The sequence below is a fragment of the Sarcophilus harrisii genome, chromosome 1 (genome assembly GCF_902635505.1).
Source record: "Sarcophilus harrisii chromosome 1, mSarHar1.11, whole genome shotgun sequence".
NCBI classification, from domain to species: domain Eukaryota; kingdom Metazoa; phylum Chordata; class Mammalia; order Dasyuromorphia; family Dasyuridae; genus Sarcophilus; species Sarcophilus harrisii.
This window is the reverse complement of record NC_045426.1, coordinates 514,806,455-514,820,258: the sequence shown is the minus strand read 5'-3', so window position 1 is coordinate 514,820,258 and position 13,804 is coordinate 514,806,455. Positions and strand designations below refer to the sequence as shown.

Genomic DNA, 13,804 nt, shown 5'->3' with positions numbered 1-13,804 from the left:
TGCAGCACTCCTGTGCAGTAACATTTTACAGGGGAAAAAAAACAACCAAACAGTTCAGTTCAAAACAATTCACCAGTATCTGACAATAACAAAAAACAATGCAGGGCAGAGGCTGGAAAGGGAAATAAATTGAGTGCACACAAATCATACAATTAAATTAAACAGTATTCCCTGAAATATTGAAAATAAACAAAACAATTTTAAAACTCACAAATAGAGGGGAGGCCTTGGTACTTATTTTTCAAAGCATTCATTAAGCTCCAATGATTGTTTGCTGTTATCCTTATCTACAGTCATTCTGAATAAAGTTATAGCTAACTGGAAAATTAAGTTGTATTCATGAGGTATTAATGTTTACATCTTAATATTTGCAGTCTTTCAGAGAAAGCAAAGGTAACTACACATAGCCTATGCCAGAAACTGTTTTCTTGACTAACAACAGCATGCAATGAACTGGTTCATTGTAAAAATAGTCATGGCTGTTGATGACACATTTTTATAATAATTTTTAATAAATATATAATATAATAAATGGTACATCTTTTGGTTTGTATGAAAACAAGTTTTTTGAATGATAACTATTTTTTGACACTTTGGAGTTACTGTTGCTCTTCCCATCTCCTTTAGGTCAACATATGGTTCATGGCAATACTGTACACATTTAAAATCTCATTACAGGAAGTAATCTGGGGTACAGCTAATAAAATGTGGTTCACCTCTGCATGGTGTTGGATCAAACTTGCAAGAAGGAGTTCACTAGCGTATCATCAAGTTCCATGACTGCAGCTTGGTTACCAGCACAGTAGCAATAGTTTAGAGCACTGAATATTGTTACTACATCCCTGTCATGACATCAATTATATCCCTTCATCACCAGCTGTTGAGCTCTGGATATCAATGTTGAGGCCATTGGCATAATTAAATATCTCTGAAATATCTTGTCCAATTGTATGTCCAGCACCTCGAGGAGAAATACCCCAACCACCACAGTCATCTGGATCTGACAAAGCAAGTCACACATTGGACTCTCATGAGGAACTTCTTGTAGGCGATCAAGTGCTTTGATATGATCCAGTGTATCTATGCCTAGTGAGAGACCACCATGTAGACAGAATATCTGACCATACACCAAGGCAGTTAGAGGAAGATGATCAAAAAGTCTGTAAAATATTTCCAAACATTTGCATTTCCATATTGTCTTTGTTTTCTCTTCTGTATTTGTGTTCTGATATTCTCTGTATCCATACTTGCTTTCTGTTGTCTGTCTGTCTGTGTGTTTGTTTGTTTGTTTTTTGTTTTAGGGGGTTTTTTTTGCTCCTTTTTTTTTTTAAAAAGTTGAGCTCTGCTTCTAGGGCACAGAGAAGATTGTTCCAAGTTTCTTTTACAGGGGGAAAGGAGCCTCTCATTCAATGTGCTGGGGCTTTTGGTGTGCAGGCTTTCCCACTGCATTTGGGGGGCCTGACCAAGTCTCACCTATTTTGCTGGGGTTCTAGGCTCACAATTAACCTTCTGTGTTTTTTGTAGGAGGTGTCACACATACTCTGCTAATTTCCTGGCCTTCAGAACCAGAACAGTGTGGCCAATATTGTTGTATTTTGGTTAAGATTTGGTTCAGATAGATCCAGATAACAATTGGAGTCCACACTAGGCCTCGCTGTGCCAGGCCTCTCCAAGCCACAGCTATATTGGGCCACACATTCTCCCATGCCCAGTGAAGCAGATCTTTCCTGAAGTCCTTCCATGATATCTTAAATTGGAAAACTATTACACTCTGAATATTTGTGGATTCTGTCACTCAAGAGCCTATTCAGAGGCTTGATCAAAAGTTGATTCTGAGGGAAGCTGGGGAGAGCTCAGGCAATATCCTGTTTACTTTCTGCCTTCTTGGTTCCCTGAGTAATTTAGAAGATAGAGTTGAGGTGAATGTGAGACAGTGGGAAGTGGAAGAAGAATCCTACTTGTACAATAACATCTGGGCATTCAGAATCACTATGATAGGGAGAGTGGAATGATCCAAAAAGTATCAAGGACTAGAAAGAGTCCCACTAAAAGAGTAGGCAGTTATCCTCTTCATGGTCCTCTCTCAAAGATCAATCTTGTAGTATGTAGAGTTATTGAGAATTATGAGATATATGGAGTCATCTTATAGTAAATAGACTCTAACATGGATAATTAGGACAAGAGGCAAAAATAGTAACCTGGCATGAGTTTGGTTTTTAAATGACCTATAGTGAATTAGAAAAGATGCTGGGTCAATGACAGAAACAGGTATCCTTGATTGAGACTGAAACAAGTCTCTATGTGAATACTGAGAAAGGGCCACAGGCAAATTTCAACCCTTAGATAAAAAGACATGACTGTGATTTGGTATTTATATTTATATACATGGTCGTTTCTTTAGAAAATGATTCTGTTCGAGAAACTCAAAATTGTGTGAATGCCTCTTAGTTGATGAATGGCTAAACAAGTTATGATATATGAATGTAATGGAATATTGTTTTTCTTTTTTCATTTAATAGCCTTTTATTTACAGGTTATATGTATGGGTAACTTTACAGCATTAACAATTGCCAAATCTCTTGTTCCAATTTTTCCCCTCCTTCCTTCCACCCCTCCTCCAGATGGCAGGATGACCAGTAGATGTTAAATATATTAAAATATAAATTAGATACACAATAAGTATACATGATCAAACCGTTATTTTGCTGTACAAAAAGAATCAGACTCTGAAATATTGTACAATTAGCCCGTGAAGGAAATCAAAAATGCAGGTGGGCAAAATTATAGGGATTGGGAATTCAATGTAATGGTTTTTAGTCATTTCCCAGATTCTTTCGCTGGGTGTAGCTGGTTCAGTTCATTACTGCTCCATTGGAACTGATTTGGTTCATCTCATTGCTGAGGATGGCCAGGTCCATCAGAATTGGTCATCATATAGTATTGCTGTTGAAGTATATAATGATCTCTTGGCCCTGCTCATTTCACTCAACATGAGTTCATGTAAGTCTCTCTAGGCCTTTCTGAAATCAAACTGTTGGTCATTTCTTACAGAACAATAATGGAATATTGTTTTTCTATATGAAATGACAAGGAGGCTGATTACAGAAAAGCCTGGAAAGCCTTACATAAATTGATGCTAAGTGAAGTGAGCAGGCCAAAAGAACATTGTACACAGCAAACATAAGATTATGAGATGATCATCTGTGGTGTACTTGACTCTTCAACAATGAGGTGATTCAAGGCAATTCCAATAGATTTAGGATTAAAAGTGCAATCCACACTCAGAGAGAGAACTATGGAAAATGAAAATGGATCAAAACATAGAATTTTCACCTTTGTTGTAGTTGTTTATTTGAGGGTGTTTTCCCCCATTTGTATATTTTTTTCTCCTTTTGATCTGTTTTGTTTGTTTGGTTTTGGTTTTGTGCAGAATAGTGAATATGGAAATCTGTTTAGGAGAACTGCACATGCTTAACCTATATTGCATGGCTTGTGATCTTGGGTCAGGGATGGGGTGGGTAGGGGGGATGGAGAAAGAGAAAAAATTGAAACACAAGATATCACAAAGGTGAATATTGAAAAATAACTTTGCATGTATATGGAAAAACAAAATGCTATTAATATTTAAAAAATAAGAAAACAATGCTATTTAAATAATGCATTTTAATTTGCACATGTGTATGTGATTATGACAAAAACTTTTCTGAATGATCATTATACATGTGTTATTTGTATAAGCTAATTTGTATCTACTACCAGATTAAATAGCATTACTTCCTCAGACTGGTTGGATAAAAAAGAATATAATTTTCTCTTTTTTTATGAAATGAATAATATTTTTATAAGAAAAATGGTGTACATGGTATAGTGGAAAGAGTACCAGTTTTGGAGTCAGGATGATCTAAATTCAAAGCTGGACTTAAAAGCAGCTTTATGACAATTGGCATATCATTCATCTTCTATTTGCTTTAGCTTCCTCCTCTTCTTTCTCCTCCTTCTCTTCCTTTTCCTCCTCCTCCTCCTCCTCCTTCTTCTTCCTTTTTCTTCTTCTTCTTTCTTCTTTTTTCTCTTCTTTCTTCTCTTCTTCCTCTTCTTTCTTCCTTCTTTTTTCTTCTTCAATATATTTTTTAAATTTCAAGATTAGCTAGAATCTCCCTGCCTCTTTCCACCAGAAATGGAACCTCCTACCTTCTTCCTCCAAAAAAAAGGAAATTCAATGTTTTAAATACATAGAATCAGGTCTACTGGCTTCAGTTATTTCTCATAGTCATTCTGTAGTGTTTGAAACTACATAGAATCTAAAAATAGTGTAATTGACATGTCTTTACATTTAACAGCATATATTTGAAATTATGAAGGTGAAACATAAGAGCTCTTATCAAATATTAATGGGCTGTCTTCTGGAAGACAAATAAAATGAACTAGGTTAAAAATCTGAGAACACCAACTTTATATTTTACATTTTAAGAAAACTTCCTAATAATTAGGAATTTTCAAAATCAGTATGACATGTCTTCTGGAATTGGCCTCAAACATTTATTAGCTAACTGACTCTGTGAAAGATAGTTTCCCCTGTTTGCCTTACTTTCCTCATTTGTAAAATGAGATAGAAAAGCAAATGATAAACTACTTCAGTATCTTTGCAAAGAAAAGTCTGCATGAGGGAATGAAGAATTGAACATGACTGAAACAATTAAATAAGAAAAATTAGAAAAAAGTTCTTGTTGGTTAGATGAAGGAATTTCATAAATTAAATCAACTTCATAAATACAGGATGGGAAGATAGAGAAAAAGAAACATTTTGGAAAATTACATGGTACTTAAGATCAACATTTCACAAAAGTGTGATAAAGTAGCAAAAGAGATGAATGCAACTTAGATCACAGAGGTATAATGACTAAGAAAAGGGAAATGATAGTGTCTATAAAACATTATTTTAAAATAGTGTTTTATAGAGTTGTAATACACTATTACAACCTTGTTAATTCATTTCTGGGTATTACAGGAAGAACATTTTAAAAATATCCAGAGAAAAGTATAAATATGGTGAAGGGACTTCATGTAATGATTTATGAAAATCTTGGAGTTTCCACCATTAATGGAAGTTTAAATTAGAAATTGACTGCCAACTTGGCATTTAAATATATATTGGAATCTTTACAAAGTGTTAAGACATTGGAGTTGATAGAGATAATAATTATCTGATTTGGCATGGTTCAGTGTGATTGATTTGATCTTAGAAAGAGATGTTTTGGGCCAGAACTTGAAACAAGGTACTAAGTGGAACTGATAGAACAATGCTTGTGTTCACACCTTTAGAGAGCTCATAAGTATCTAAGTACTCAATGGAGTTCACACATTTGGGAGAGTTCAGGGTTAGGGTTTTGCACTCTGGGAGATAACCCAGAATCCCTCTCCCTCCAGAAGGCAGAGTTAACCTTTGGGAGATCACATATATAGAAGAAGCTCTTGGAGCTTGGCGACGGACTGGAGCTACTTACTTGAGTTAGTTAATTGAGGAGTTACTAGAAACTCTGGGAGCTTGAGAGAGTTTTACTTGGAGTCAGAGAGAGCTCTTGGAACCCACAAGCCCTATCTTCAAGGCAAGAGATTCATTGCATCTTCCAACTTGGTGCTGACTGGAGGCTGAAGAAAGCAGAGGCAGAAGCCAAGGACAAAGCTGCAAGATCTCTTGGAACCTAGCAGAGAGTTAGGCCTCAACTAATCGGGCTATTTTGGAAGGAGAAATAAACGTTTGCATTTTTACCAGCTGGCTGCAATTTTGGAGTAATTATTTATTTCAACTGAGACTAAGGCTGCCTCCAGAAAACCTTCATATATATATATATATGAATATATATATTTAATATATATATTCAAATATATATATTTATATATTTAACATTTGGTTTTTTCCCAATTACATGGAAAAACAATATTCAACACTTGTAGTCCCCAATTTTGAGTTCCAAATATTCTCCCTCCCATTCTACTGTTGCCCTTTGAGAAGACAAACAGTTTGATATGTTATGCATGTGCAAACATGCAAAACATATTTCCATATTATTCATGTTCTGAAAGATAATGTAGACCAGAATAAAGCCAAACCAAGAAAAAAATTAAGAAAAAATGTAAACTATGCTTTGATTTTCATTTAGACTTCATCGTTTTTTTTTTTTTTTTCCTCTGGAGATGGATAGTATTCCTTATCATAAGTTCTTCAGAATTATTTTAGATCTGAGAATAGTCAAGTCATTAGTAGTTGATCATCACACACTATTGTTATTAATATTTTTGCATATATATATATATATATATATATATATATATACCTTTGCTTTATTTTATTTATCTCAAAGAGATATAGACCTAATAATTGTATTGCTTGATTAAAAGGTAAGCATGGTTTTAGAGACTACTGGGTATAATTGCATATTGATCTCCACATGGTTAAATCAGTTCACAATTTCACTAGGAGTTTGTCATATACTTTTTCTGTCATAGTAATCAATATAATAGATTTTTAATGGTACCTGAGTTGTTTCAATTTTTATTTCTCTAATCAGTAGTGATTTGGAGCACATTTTTCCCTGTAGAACTATAAATTGCTTTGATTAGTTTGTCTGAAAACTTTTTCATATTATTTAACCATATATCAATTGTAGAGTGACTCATTTAAATATTTTAAATTTGAATCTGTTCTTTGTTTATTTGAGAAATGAGGCCTTTAAAGGAAAATGCTATAAATTGTTTCATAGTTAAAATTACTGGTTATTTCCCTCCATCCTATTATTTTTATTTGTCTTATTCTTTCATTCATTTTATCCTGTCCATCTTCAAAAGAGTTTTCCTTCTAACTACTACCACCCAAATATAAGAAAGTAAGGATAGATAGGTTCTTATAACAAGTCTCAAATTTTAATGTAATGTTCACTACTTGTTTACCAAGATATGGAATTCATTTATGTTAAGGGCCAGAACTCTGTATTTGAAACAAGGATTCTTACAACATGTTAAGTCAATGGAATTGATAAGACAATGGTTATCTAGTATTAATAATGGTGATTAATAGTTCTCTAGTTCAGTACATGTACTTAGTACTTAATATAGTTCTACAAGATTCACACCCATGATGAAGTAATTATAATAGAATATATAAACTGGGACAAACTCAGCCAGATACATTCATCCCATCTCACACCACCGTGTGGGCAGGCCTGTCCTCCTTCATTTCTCCACTGAGACCGAGGCCCAGCTGAGCCAGAGAAAGACTCAGAGAATTGCTCAGAGCCAGAGCCAGAGAGGACAGAGAGCTGGAGGCTGGAGCACAAGCTTTCAGACTGAGACAAACTTCAAGACAGAGACCATCGTGGTGTTCCTCCTAACTCCCCCACAGATACCAAGACATATTCCGGAGGATCTTAAGAAAGCTAGCCCATGCCCCAGGAAAGGAAACTAGACTGTGAAGGAGATAATAAAGAATTTGAACTTTATCCCTGGCTATTTTTATAGTGATTGTTCAGCTAAAATGAAGACTGGTCCAGAGGCCTCCAGAAAACCAACCAGAACACTACAATTTGTGTAACCATGAAAATGTTGACAAAAACACCTCCAAGGTTTTTTTACTCAAATCTCATTTCCAAACCCAGTATGTTGGGATGCATTGATGTTTTACAAAGTCCCTCCAGTTTGATTTTATACCTCCAGAATATTCTCATTTGTCCAACATGAACAAGTGACCATCTAATGACCACTTAGTGGAGATGCCCTATATTTCACCCAACTTCTTGTTAACCCTTCCCCCTCCTATTTTGTTATTTTTTACTCTCAAGAGTAAGGTTTATCAACCTGTATTTTTCTATGACTCTTTTGTATATTTATGAAACAAACTATAAAAATAATGTACTAGGAAAAAGGGTCATCTCTGATTATGAGAAAAAACTCAGAGTTCCTCTTCATTGAAGAAGATCCTGGATCCTTTAATAAAGTGCTATTGACTCAGATTTCTGTCTCATTCTCTTTTATTGAAGGTTGGAAAATTTTAATTCTCAATCCCAATTATTACTCTCATCACCACCTTTTCGTAGGTTAAGATAGATTTCTATCCCCAACTGAGTATATATGTTATTTCTTTTTTGAAGTTAATTCTGATAGGAATAAGGTTCAAGTTCTTCCCATTTCACTCTCCTTCCTTTATATTATAAAATTTTTTGTGTGTCTCTTTTATATGAGATAATTTATCCTACTCTGCCTTGCCTTTTCCCTTCTCCCAGTTACTAACTCTTTCTTATCCCAATTTCATTTTTATATGTAATTCCAACCAATTTATATGTAATTCAAATTACATCTATAGCCTTTATCTAAGCTTACTCATTCTAAATGCCCCAATAATAAGAAAATACATACAAGAATATAATCTTCCCATTTTGAAATATAAACTAGTTAACCTTATTTAATCCTTTCAGATTTCTCTTTCCTGTTTGCTTTTTTATGCTACTCTTGAGTCTCATATTTGAAAGTCAAATTTTCTGTTTAGAATGGACTTTTTATCTGGCATTCTTGAAAATCCTCTATTACATTAAATATCTATTTTCCCCCTGAAGGATTATGTCCAGTTTTGTTGGATCAATAATTCATGGTTGTAAACCTAACTCTGTTGACTTCAAGAATATAATATTCTCAGTCTTATAATTCTTTAATATAGAAGCTGCTATATTTTGGGTTAGCCTAATTATGGTGTTATGATATTTAAACTATTTCTTTCTGGGCACTTGCAATATTTTTCCCTTAACCCAGGAGCTCTGGAATTTGGATATAATATTCCTGGGAAATTTTATTTTTTGATATTTTTAGGAAATTTTATTTTCCAATGCTACAATAACAGGGCAGGGTTTTTTTTTTTTTTTTTTTGATAATTTAATGAAAGATGCTGTTTAGATTCTTTTAAAAATATTATGGATCCAGATAGTTCAATAATTCTCAAATTATCAATCTATTTACTGTCAGTTTTTTTCCTAATAATGTGATTCACATTTTCTTCATTTTTTCACTTTTTGGATATCATTTTAATGTTTCTTGATGTCATATGCAATTATTAATTTCTACTTGCTCAATTCTAACTTTTAAGAGATTTTCCTCAGTAAGCTTTTATTTTCTTTTTATTCAGATAGTTATATTTTTAAAGAAGTTCTTTTCTTCAATGAATTTTTGTACATCTCTTTTCACTTGGTCAATTCTGCATTTGAAGATTTTCTTTTCAGTGAAATTTTCTATATTTTTTACCCTGTGGCTTCTTTTGTTCTCTAAGATGCCATTTGCTTTATTATTTTTTATGTCTCTTTTACCAAGCTATTAGCATGTTTTCTCATTATTGTCTCATTTAACTCAATTCTTTTCCAAATTTTTCTTCTACCTTTCTTATTTGATTTGTAAACATTTTTTTAAGCTTTCCTAGATATTCTCTATGAGCCTGAGACCAATTCAAATTTTTTCTCTAAGGCTTTGGATATAACAAATTGACTTTGTTGTCTTTTTCTAAGTTTGTATTTTGATCTTTCCTGCCAGAATACTAACTTTTAATCATTATGTTCTGTTGTTGTTTACTTATTTTCCAGTTTATTTCTTGACTTTTTACTTTATATTAAAGGTGGGCTCTGGAGTGAAGGAGTTCCCTCTCCCAACCTTCAAATTTCTGTGTGTGTGTGTGTGTGTGTGTGTGTGCAAATGATGTTTTAAGCTAGTTTTTTAATTCTATAAGTTTTCAGTTCTCCCAAAGTTGTATGATCTGAGAAGAGTTGTATTGATCTTTGTTCTGGTCTGTGAGCAACTGTTTTTTTTTCCCCAAAACTGTGGTTAAGAATTTTACTCCATTGTGGCTATAGGCACTGGTGTGCTCCAAGGAAGAGTAGAAAATATCCATAAGTTTCAGAATTTTCAAGGAAACCTATTACTTTCACTAATTATCAGTAATCTCTAGATTGACTAACCATGATGGTGGGCCTGGGTGTATTATTTAGTAAATTGGTATGAACTAGTAGTTATTTTTCTATGTTTTGAATTAGTAATTATTCACATTAATGCAGATTAATAAAGGATACCTTCAATAGTGCAAAAAATGTGAAAGTTGTTTATTTAAAATTTGAACCCTAAGATGTGAGCCAGTAGTACCTAAGTAGTGCATACAATAAGTTTTCCATGATAGGTATCATTTATTTTTTCACATATCCAGCAATCTCCAATTGTGAATATATTAAATACAAAATTATCTCACTTTTTTGAGAAGATATAATGGCTTATGATATATTCTGCCTAGGTTGAAAAAATCCCATGAAAACCAGGGAGTTAAAATTTTTTTTACCTAAGTAGAAAAGAATAGAGCCAAGAAAAAGACATGCAAATAAAAATACTATGAAGCTGAAAGTGGAAGCAATGTAGAGAACATTAGAATGGGGAGAAAATGGAAGATATCAAAAGAAGTGATAATATTGTAGACTTGATCATAGGTTTCTTGGGTATACAAAGGAATGGATGATGTCATTAATACAAATTACAAGACTGCTGTAGGGCTAACCTATATGAATGATGATGTAAGATTATTTCAATAAGCAAACATGTTAGAAATCTCATTTCATGAAAAACTAGCTATGATAAATGTTTGCATCTATTTGCAGACAATTTCATCCCTCAGAATATCAAGGGAGCAATAAATAGAACTGTTTTTTTGGACTTGAGTGACCAACAGAGAACTGGTTGATGAAGTGGAAATGATGAAAACCTTAAGAAACCATGTCCCTGTCACTGAGAGTTAATGATTGTCCAAAATGAATCATGTGGGACCTAATCAAGCATATATGTGTAACTATATAAAAATAGCTTTCAAAGAGGTTATAGAAAAATTAGCTTCTATGTGACATTTTGACTCCAAAAATGTAATCTCAAGAGATATAGGTGTTTTTCAAAAAGTGTATTATAATATGCTAGTTCTGCCAATAATCTGAATAAAGAAGAAAAAAGGCACACAGCTGACGGGGTCATAAGGAGCAAACTAATGACTTCAGATTTTTAAAGTGCCCATATTGAAAGGATAAAAATAAAGATGCAAAACCAAGAATAAATAACTGTGGCACAGAACTATGTGGATAATAATGTCTGATCTGAAAGCTCAGAAGGATCTGAGTATTGTAGGGGAAATGTTAATAGCAGGGGATCAAGGTGGCTGCTGTTTTTAAAGTTAGGTTTGAGGCAAGAAGATGTTCAAGAAGAGAGGATGGTAAATTGGGGGGTCGATACCACCATGTTAACACATAGAAGAAAGAATGTTTCTATTTTGCTTGTATACTTTGCTGAAGAAAATGAACTCTAGCCTGGAAAAGTCAGTAAAACAGGATTTGGGGAATTTAAGACTTATAGGAAATACCAAGAGGATACCTACATGTTCTATAGAAGTTCAGCTTTCATGTCACTGCTAAATGTATCTCAAATTACTGAAATAATTTACAGGTATGATTTCAAAACTGTGTCAGGTAGTCTGATAAATTGTGAAGAATGAAAGAAATGGGCTATAAGGTATGTATGGCCTTTAAACAGTAATTTGCAAGTTAGACTGATTCTAACTTGAAATCAATGTTTTCAAGGGAAAAAAAAAAACATTTTCTTGAAATGAAAGGAAAAAAAAAGATCCAGAATGATGACTCAAGCAAGAAATATTTAGAATGATAAATTAAACACATTTTATGACAATATAGAAAATGAATCAGTAAACACCAGGAGACCCTGGAATTAGCAACCTAACACATATCAATATAGCACTATTTTATTTTGTTTTTTGTTATAATTCCGAGGTTTATTGTAGAACGTCAGAAGTATATAGACAACAAAGTATATTTGAATATTTCAAGAAATTTGACAGAATCATTCATGATTTCCTAGAAAAAATTGGATAGGCCATCATGTTGATGTTAATAGATATAAATGCAAATTCCAAAAAAGTACAAAAATTCAACTAAATAGGTATAGGATGGTGATTGAGGATAAAAATAGCTTACATGAAAGAGAAGAGTATTAGTTGACTTTCAGCATGGATCAATTGTGATATGACTGATAAAAAAAAGCTGATGTAGGCTTTGCTCTATTAATAAAAAATAATTTAGAGAAGAATGTAGTTTCTAGCACTTCTTTGCTAGTTAAGAAAGCATACTTTGATTACTTGAATTCTTGGTGCCCTTTTAAAGAAAATAGTAACAGAGAAGAGGCTATTGTAGGGCATACAAAGGCAGAATAAAGTTCCTTGTGATGAGCACATGAGATGCCCCTGAGATTTTATGGTGTCAAAACTTCAGAGAAAGGTTGAAATGAATAAGAATTAAGTATATTGGTACATTTGCTGTGTTATTAATTCGATTCAACAAATATTTATTATCTATTATGTGAAAGGCACTATACCAGACACCAGGGAAACAAAGGGAAAAAAATTATTCAATCTCAAAAATCTTATATTTTACTGGAAATTAATGGAAGCTAGAAAGACGTGAGGGGTGATGATATGTCTCCAATTAACGTGACCTATACTAGTTAGCAAAAAAAAATTTAGCTACTAGATGATACTTTTTGCCACTCACCTGATACTTATTAGCCAAAAGGCATCTGGCAACAGACAGTCAAAGTTATGTAAAGTGCGAAGTGATAGGATAAAGAGTAAATTATTTATGGGAGACCAGTGACCTTCTATATCTCTCTTTGGGAGGCAGCACCATCTCATTATTAATGAATTTTTGAAGTTAAGATTGTATTCAATCTTTTCTAAGCCCCATTCAAACAAATAATGCCATTATTTTGTAGTTTCTAAATTTCAGGGAATTACATTCACACATTCCTGTTCTAATAGGATTCACTTTCCAAAAAAGTGAATTTTTTTTAAAACTGAAAATAGTAGTTTTATTCCCCAGTCCTAGATGACAAGAAACAATAATCACACTAAGAAAAAAAAAAAAAAACAAGCAAGAAAATGATGTGTACTATGATACTTATAGAGGGGCTGCATAGTTGCCATTCTCCTAGACTCTGGAAAGCAAGAAACAATATAAAGAAATGATAAATTTGCATATCCTTTTGCATTGGCTAAAAGGAAGAGTTGCCAAAGAACGTTAAACTTTTTTTTTTTTTTTAGAAGAGCTAGTTCTCATATGAAAACATGGAAAATTTGGAGGAACACTAGGATTTATGGCACAGGGAAATAATTCATTTAAAGGAGGCAGAACCTCTCATAGCCAATAATTTTCTTAGTCTGGATGGAGAATGAATGCTACTGACTGAAGTAAAGACATTTTTTGCAGCTAAAGGTACAATAAAGATTTGGTGCCTTTGGAGTTTGGTATTTGTTTTCATCTTTTATTTTCATAATTAAAGTGAACCTTGAATATTCATAGTGTGTTCCAGCTTTGGTTCAAGCTGTTTCAAAATATGGACACAGTGTGTACAAGAACTAAAAAAAGTCAGTGATAATCAAAGCTATTTTAAGATACAGTCAAAATCTACCTATCTGAATTGCAACAGCTCAATTTACTTCTGATTTCTCACGCTTAGATGAGAGGTCCCTCCATTGGCATTCTGTATTAAAAGGGATATTTAGCTTCCTTGGTTTTAACTAAGTGAAAGATTTAGAAAAGATAAGAATGAAGTTATCAAATACTTGAATGATAATTAATTAGTGATATTCATCAAAGAATAATTTTCTTAAAAATGACATGTCCAAAAAACACTTTTCTGATAAGGAAAAATATATCTTTTAATGTAGATGTTCAAGGAA

At 33.1% G+C, this 13,804-nt stretch overlaps 1 pseudogene; it reads right to left on the bottom strand.

Moving 5' to 3' along the window:
• Window positions 1-672: 672 nt before the first annotated feature.
• LOC100914023 lies at window positions 673-1,295 on the bottom strand (annotated as a pseudogene).
• Between the last annotated feature and the right edge of the window lie 12,509 nt (window positions 1,296-13,804).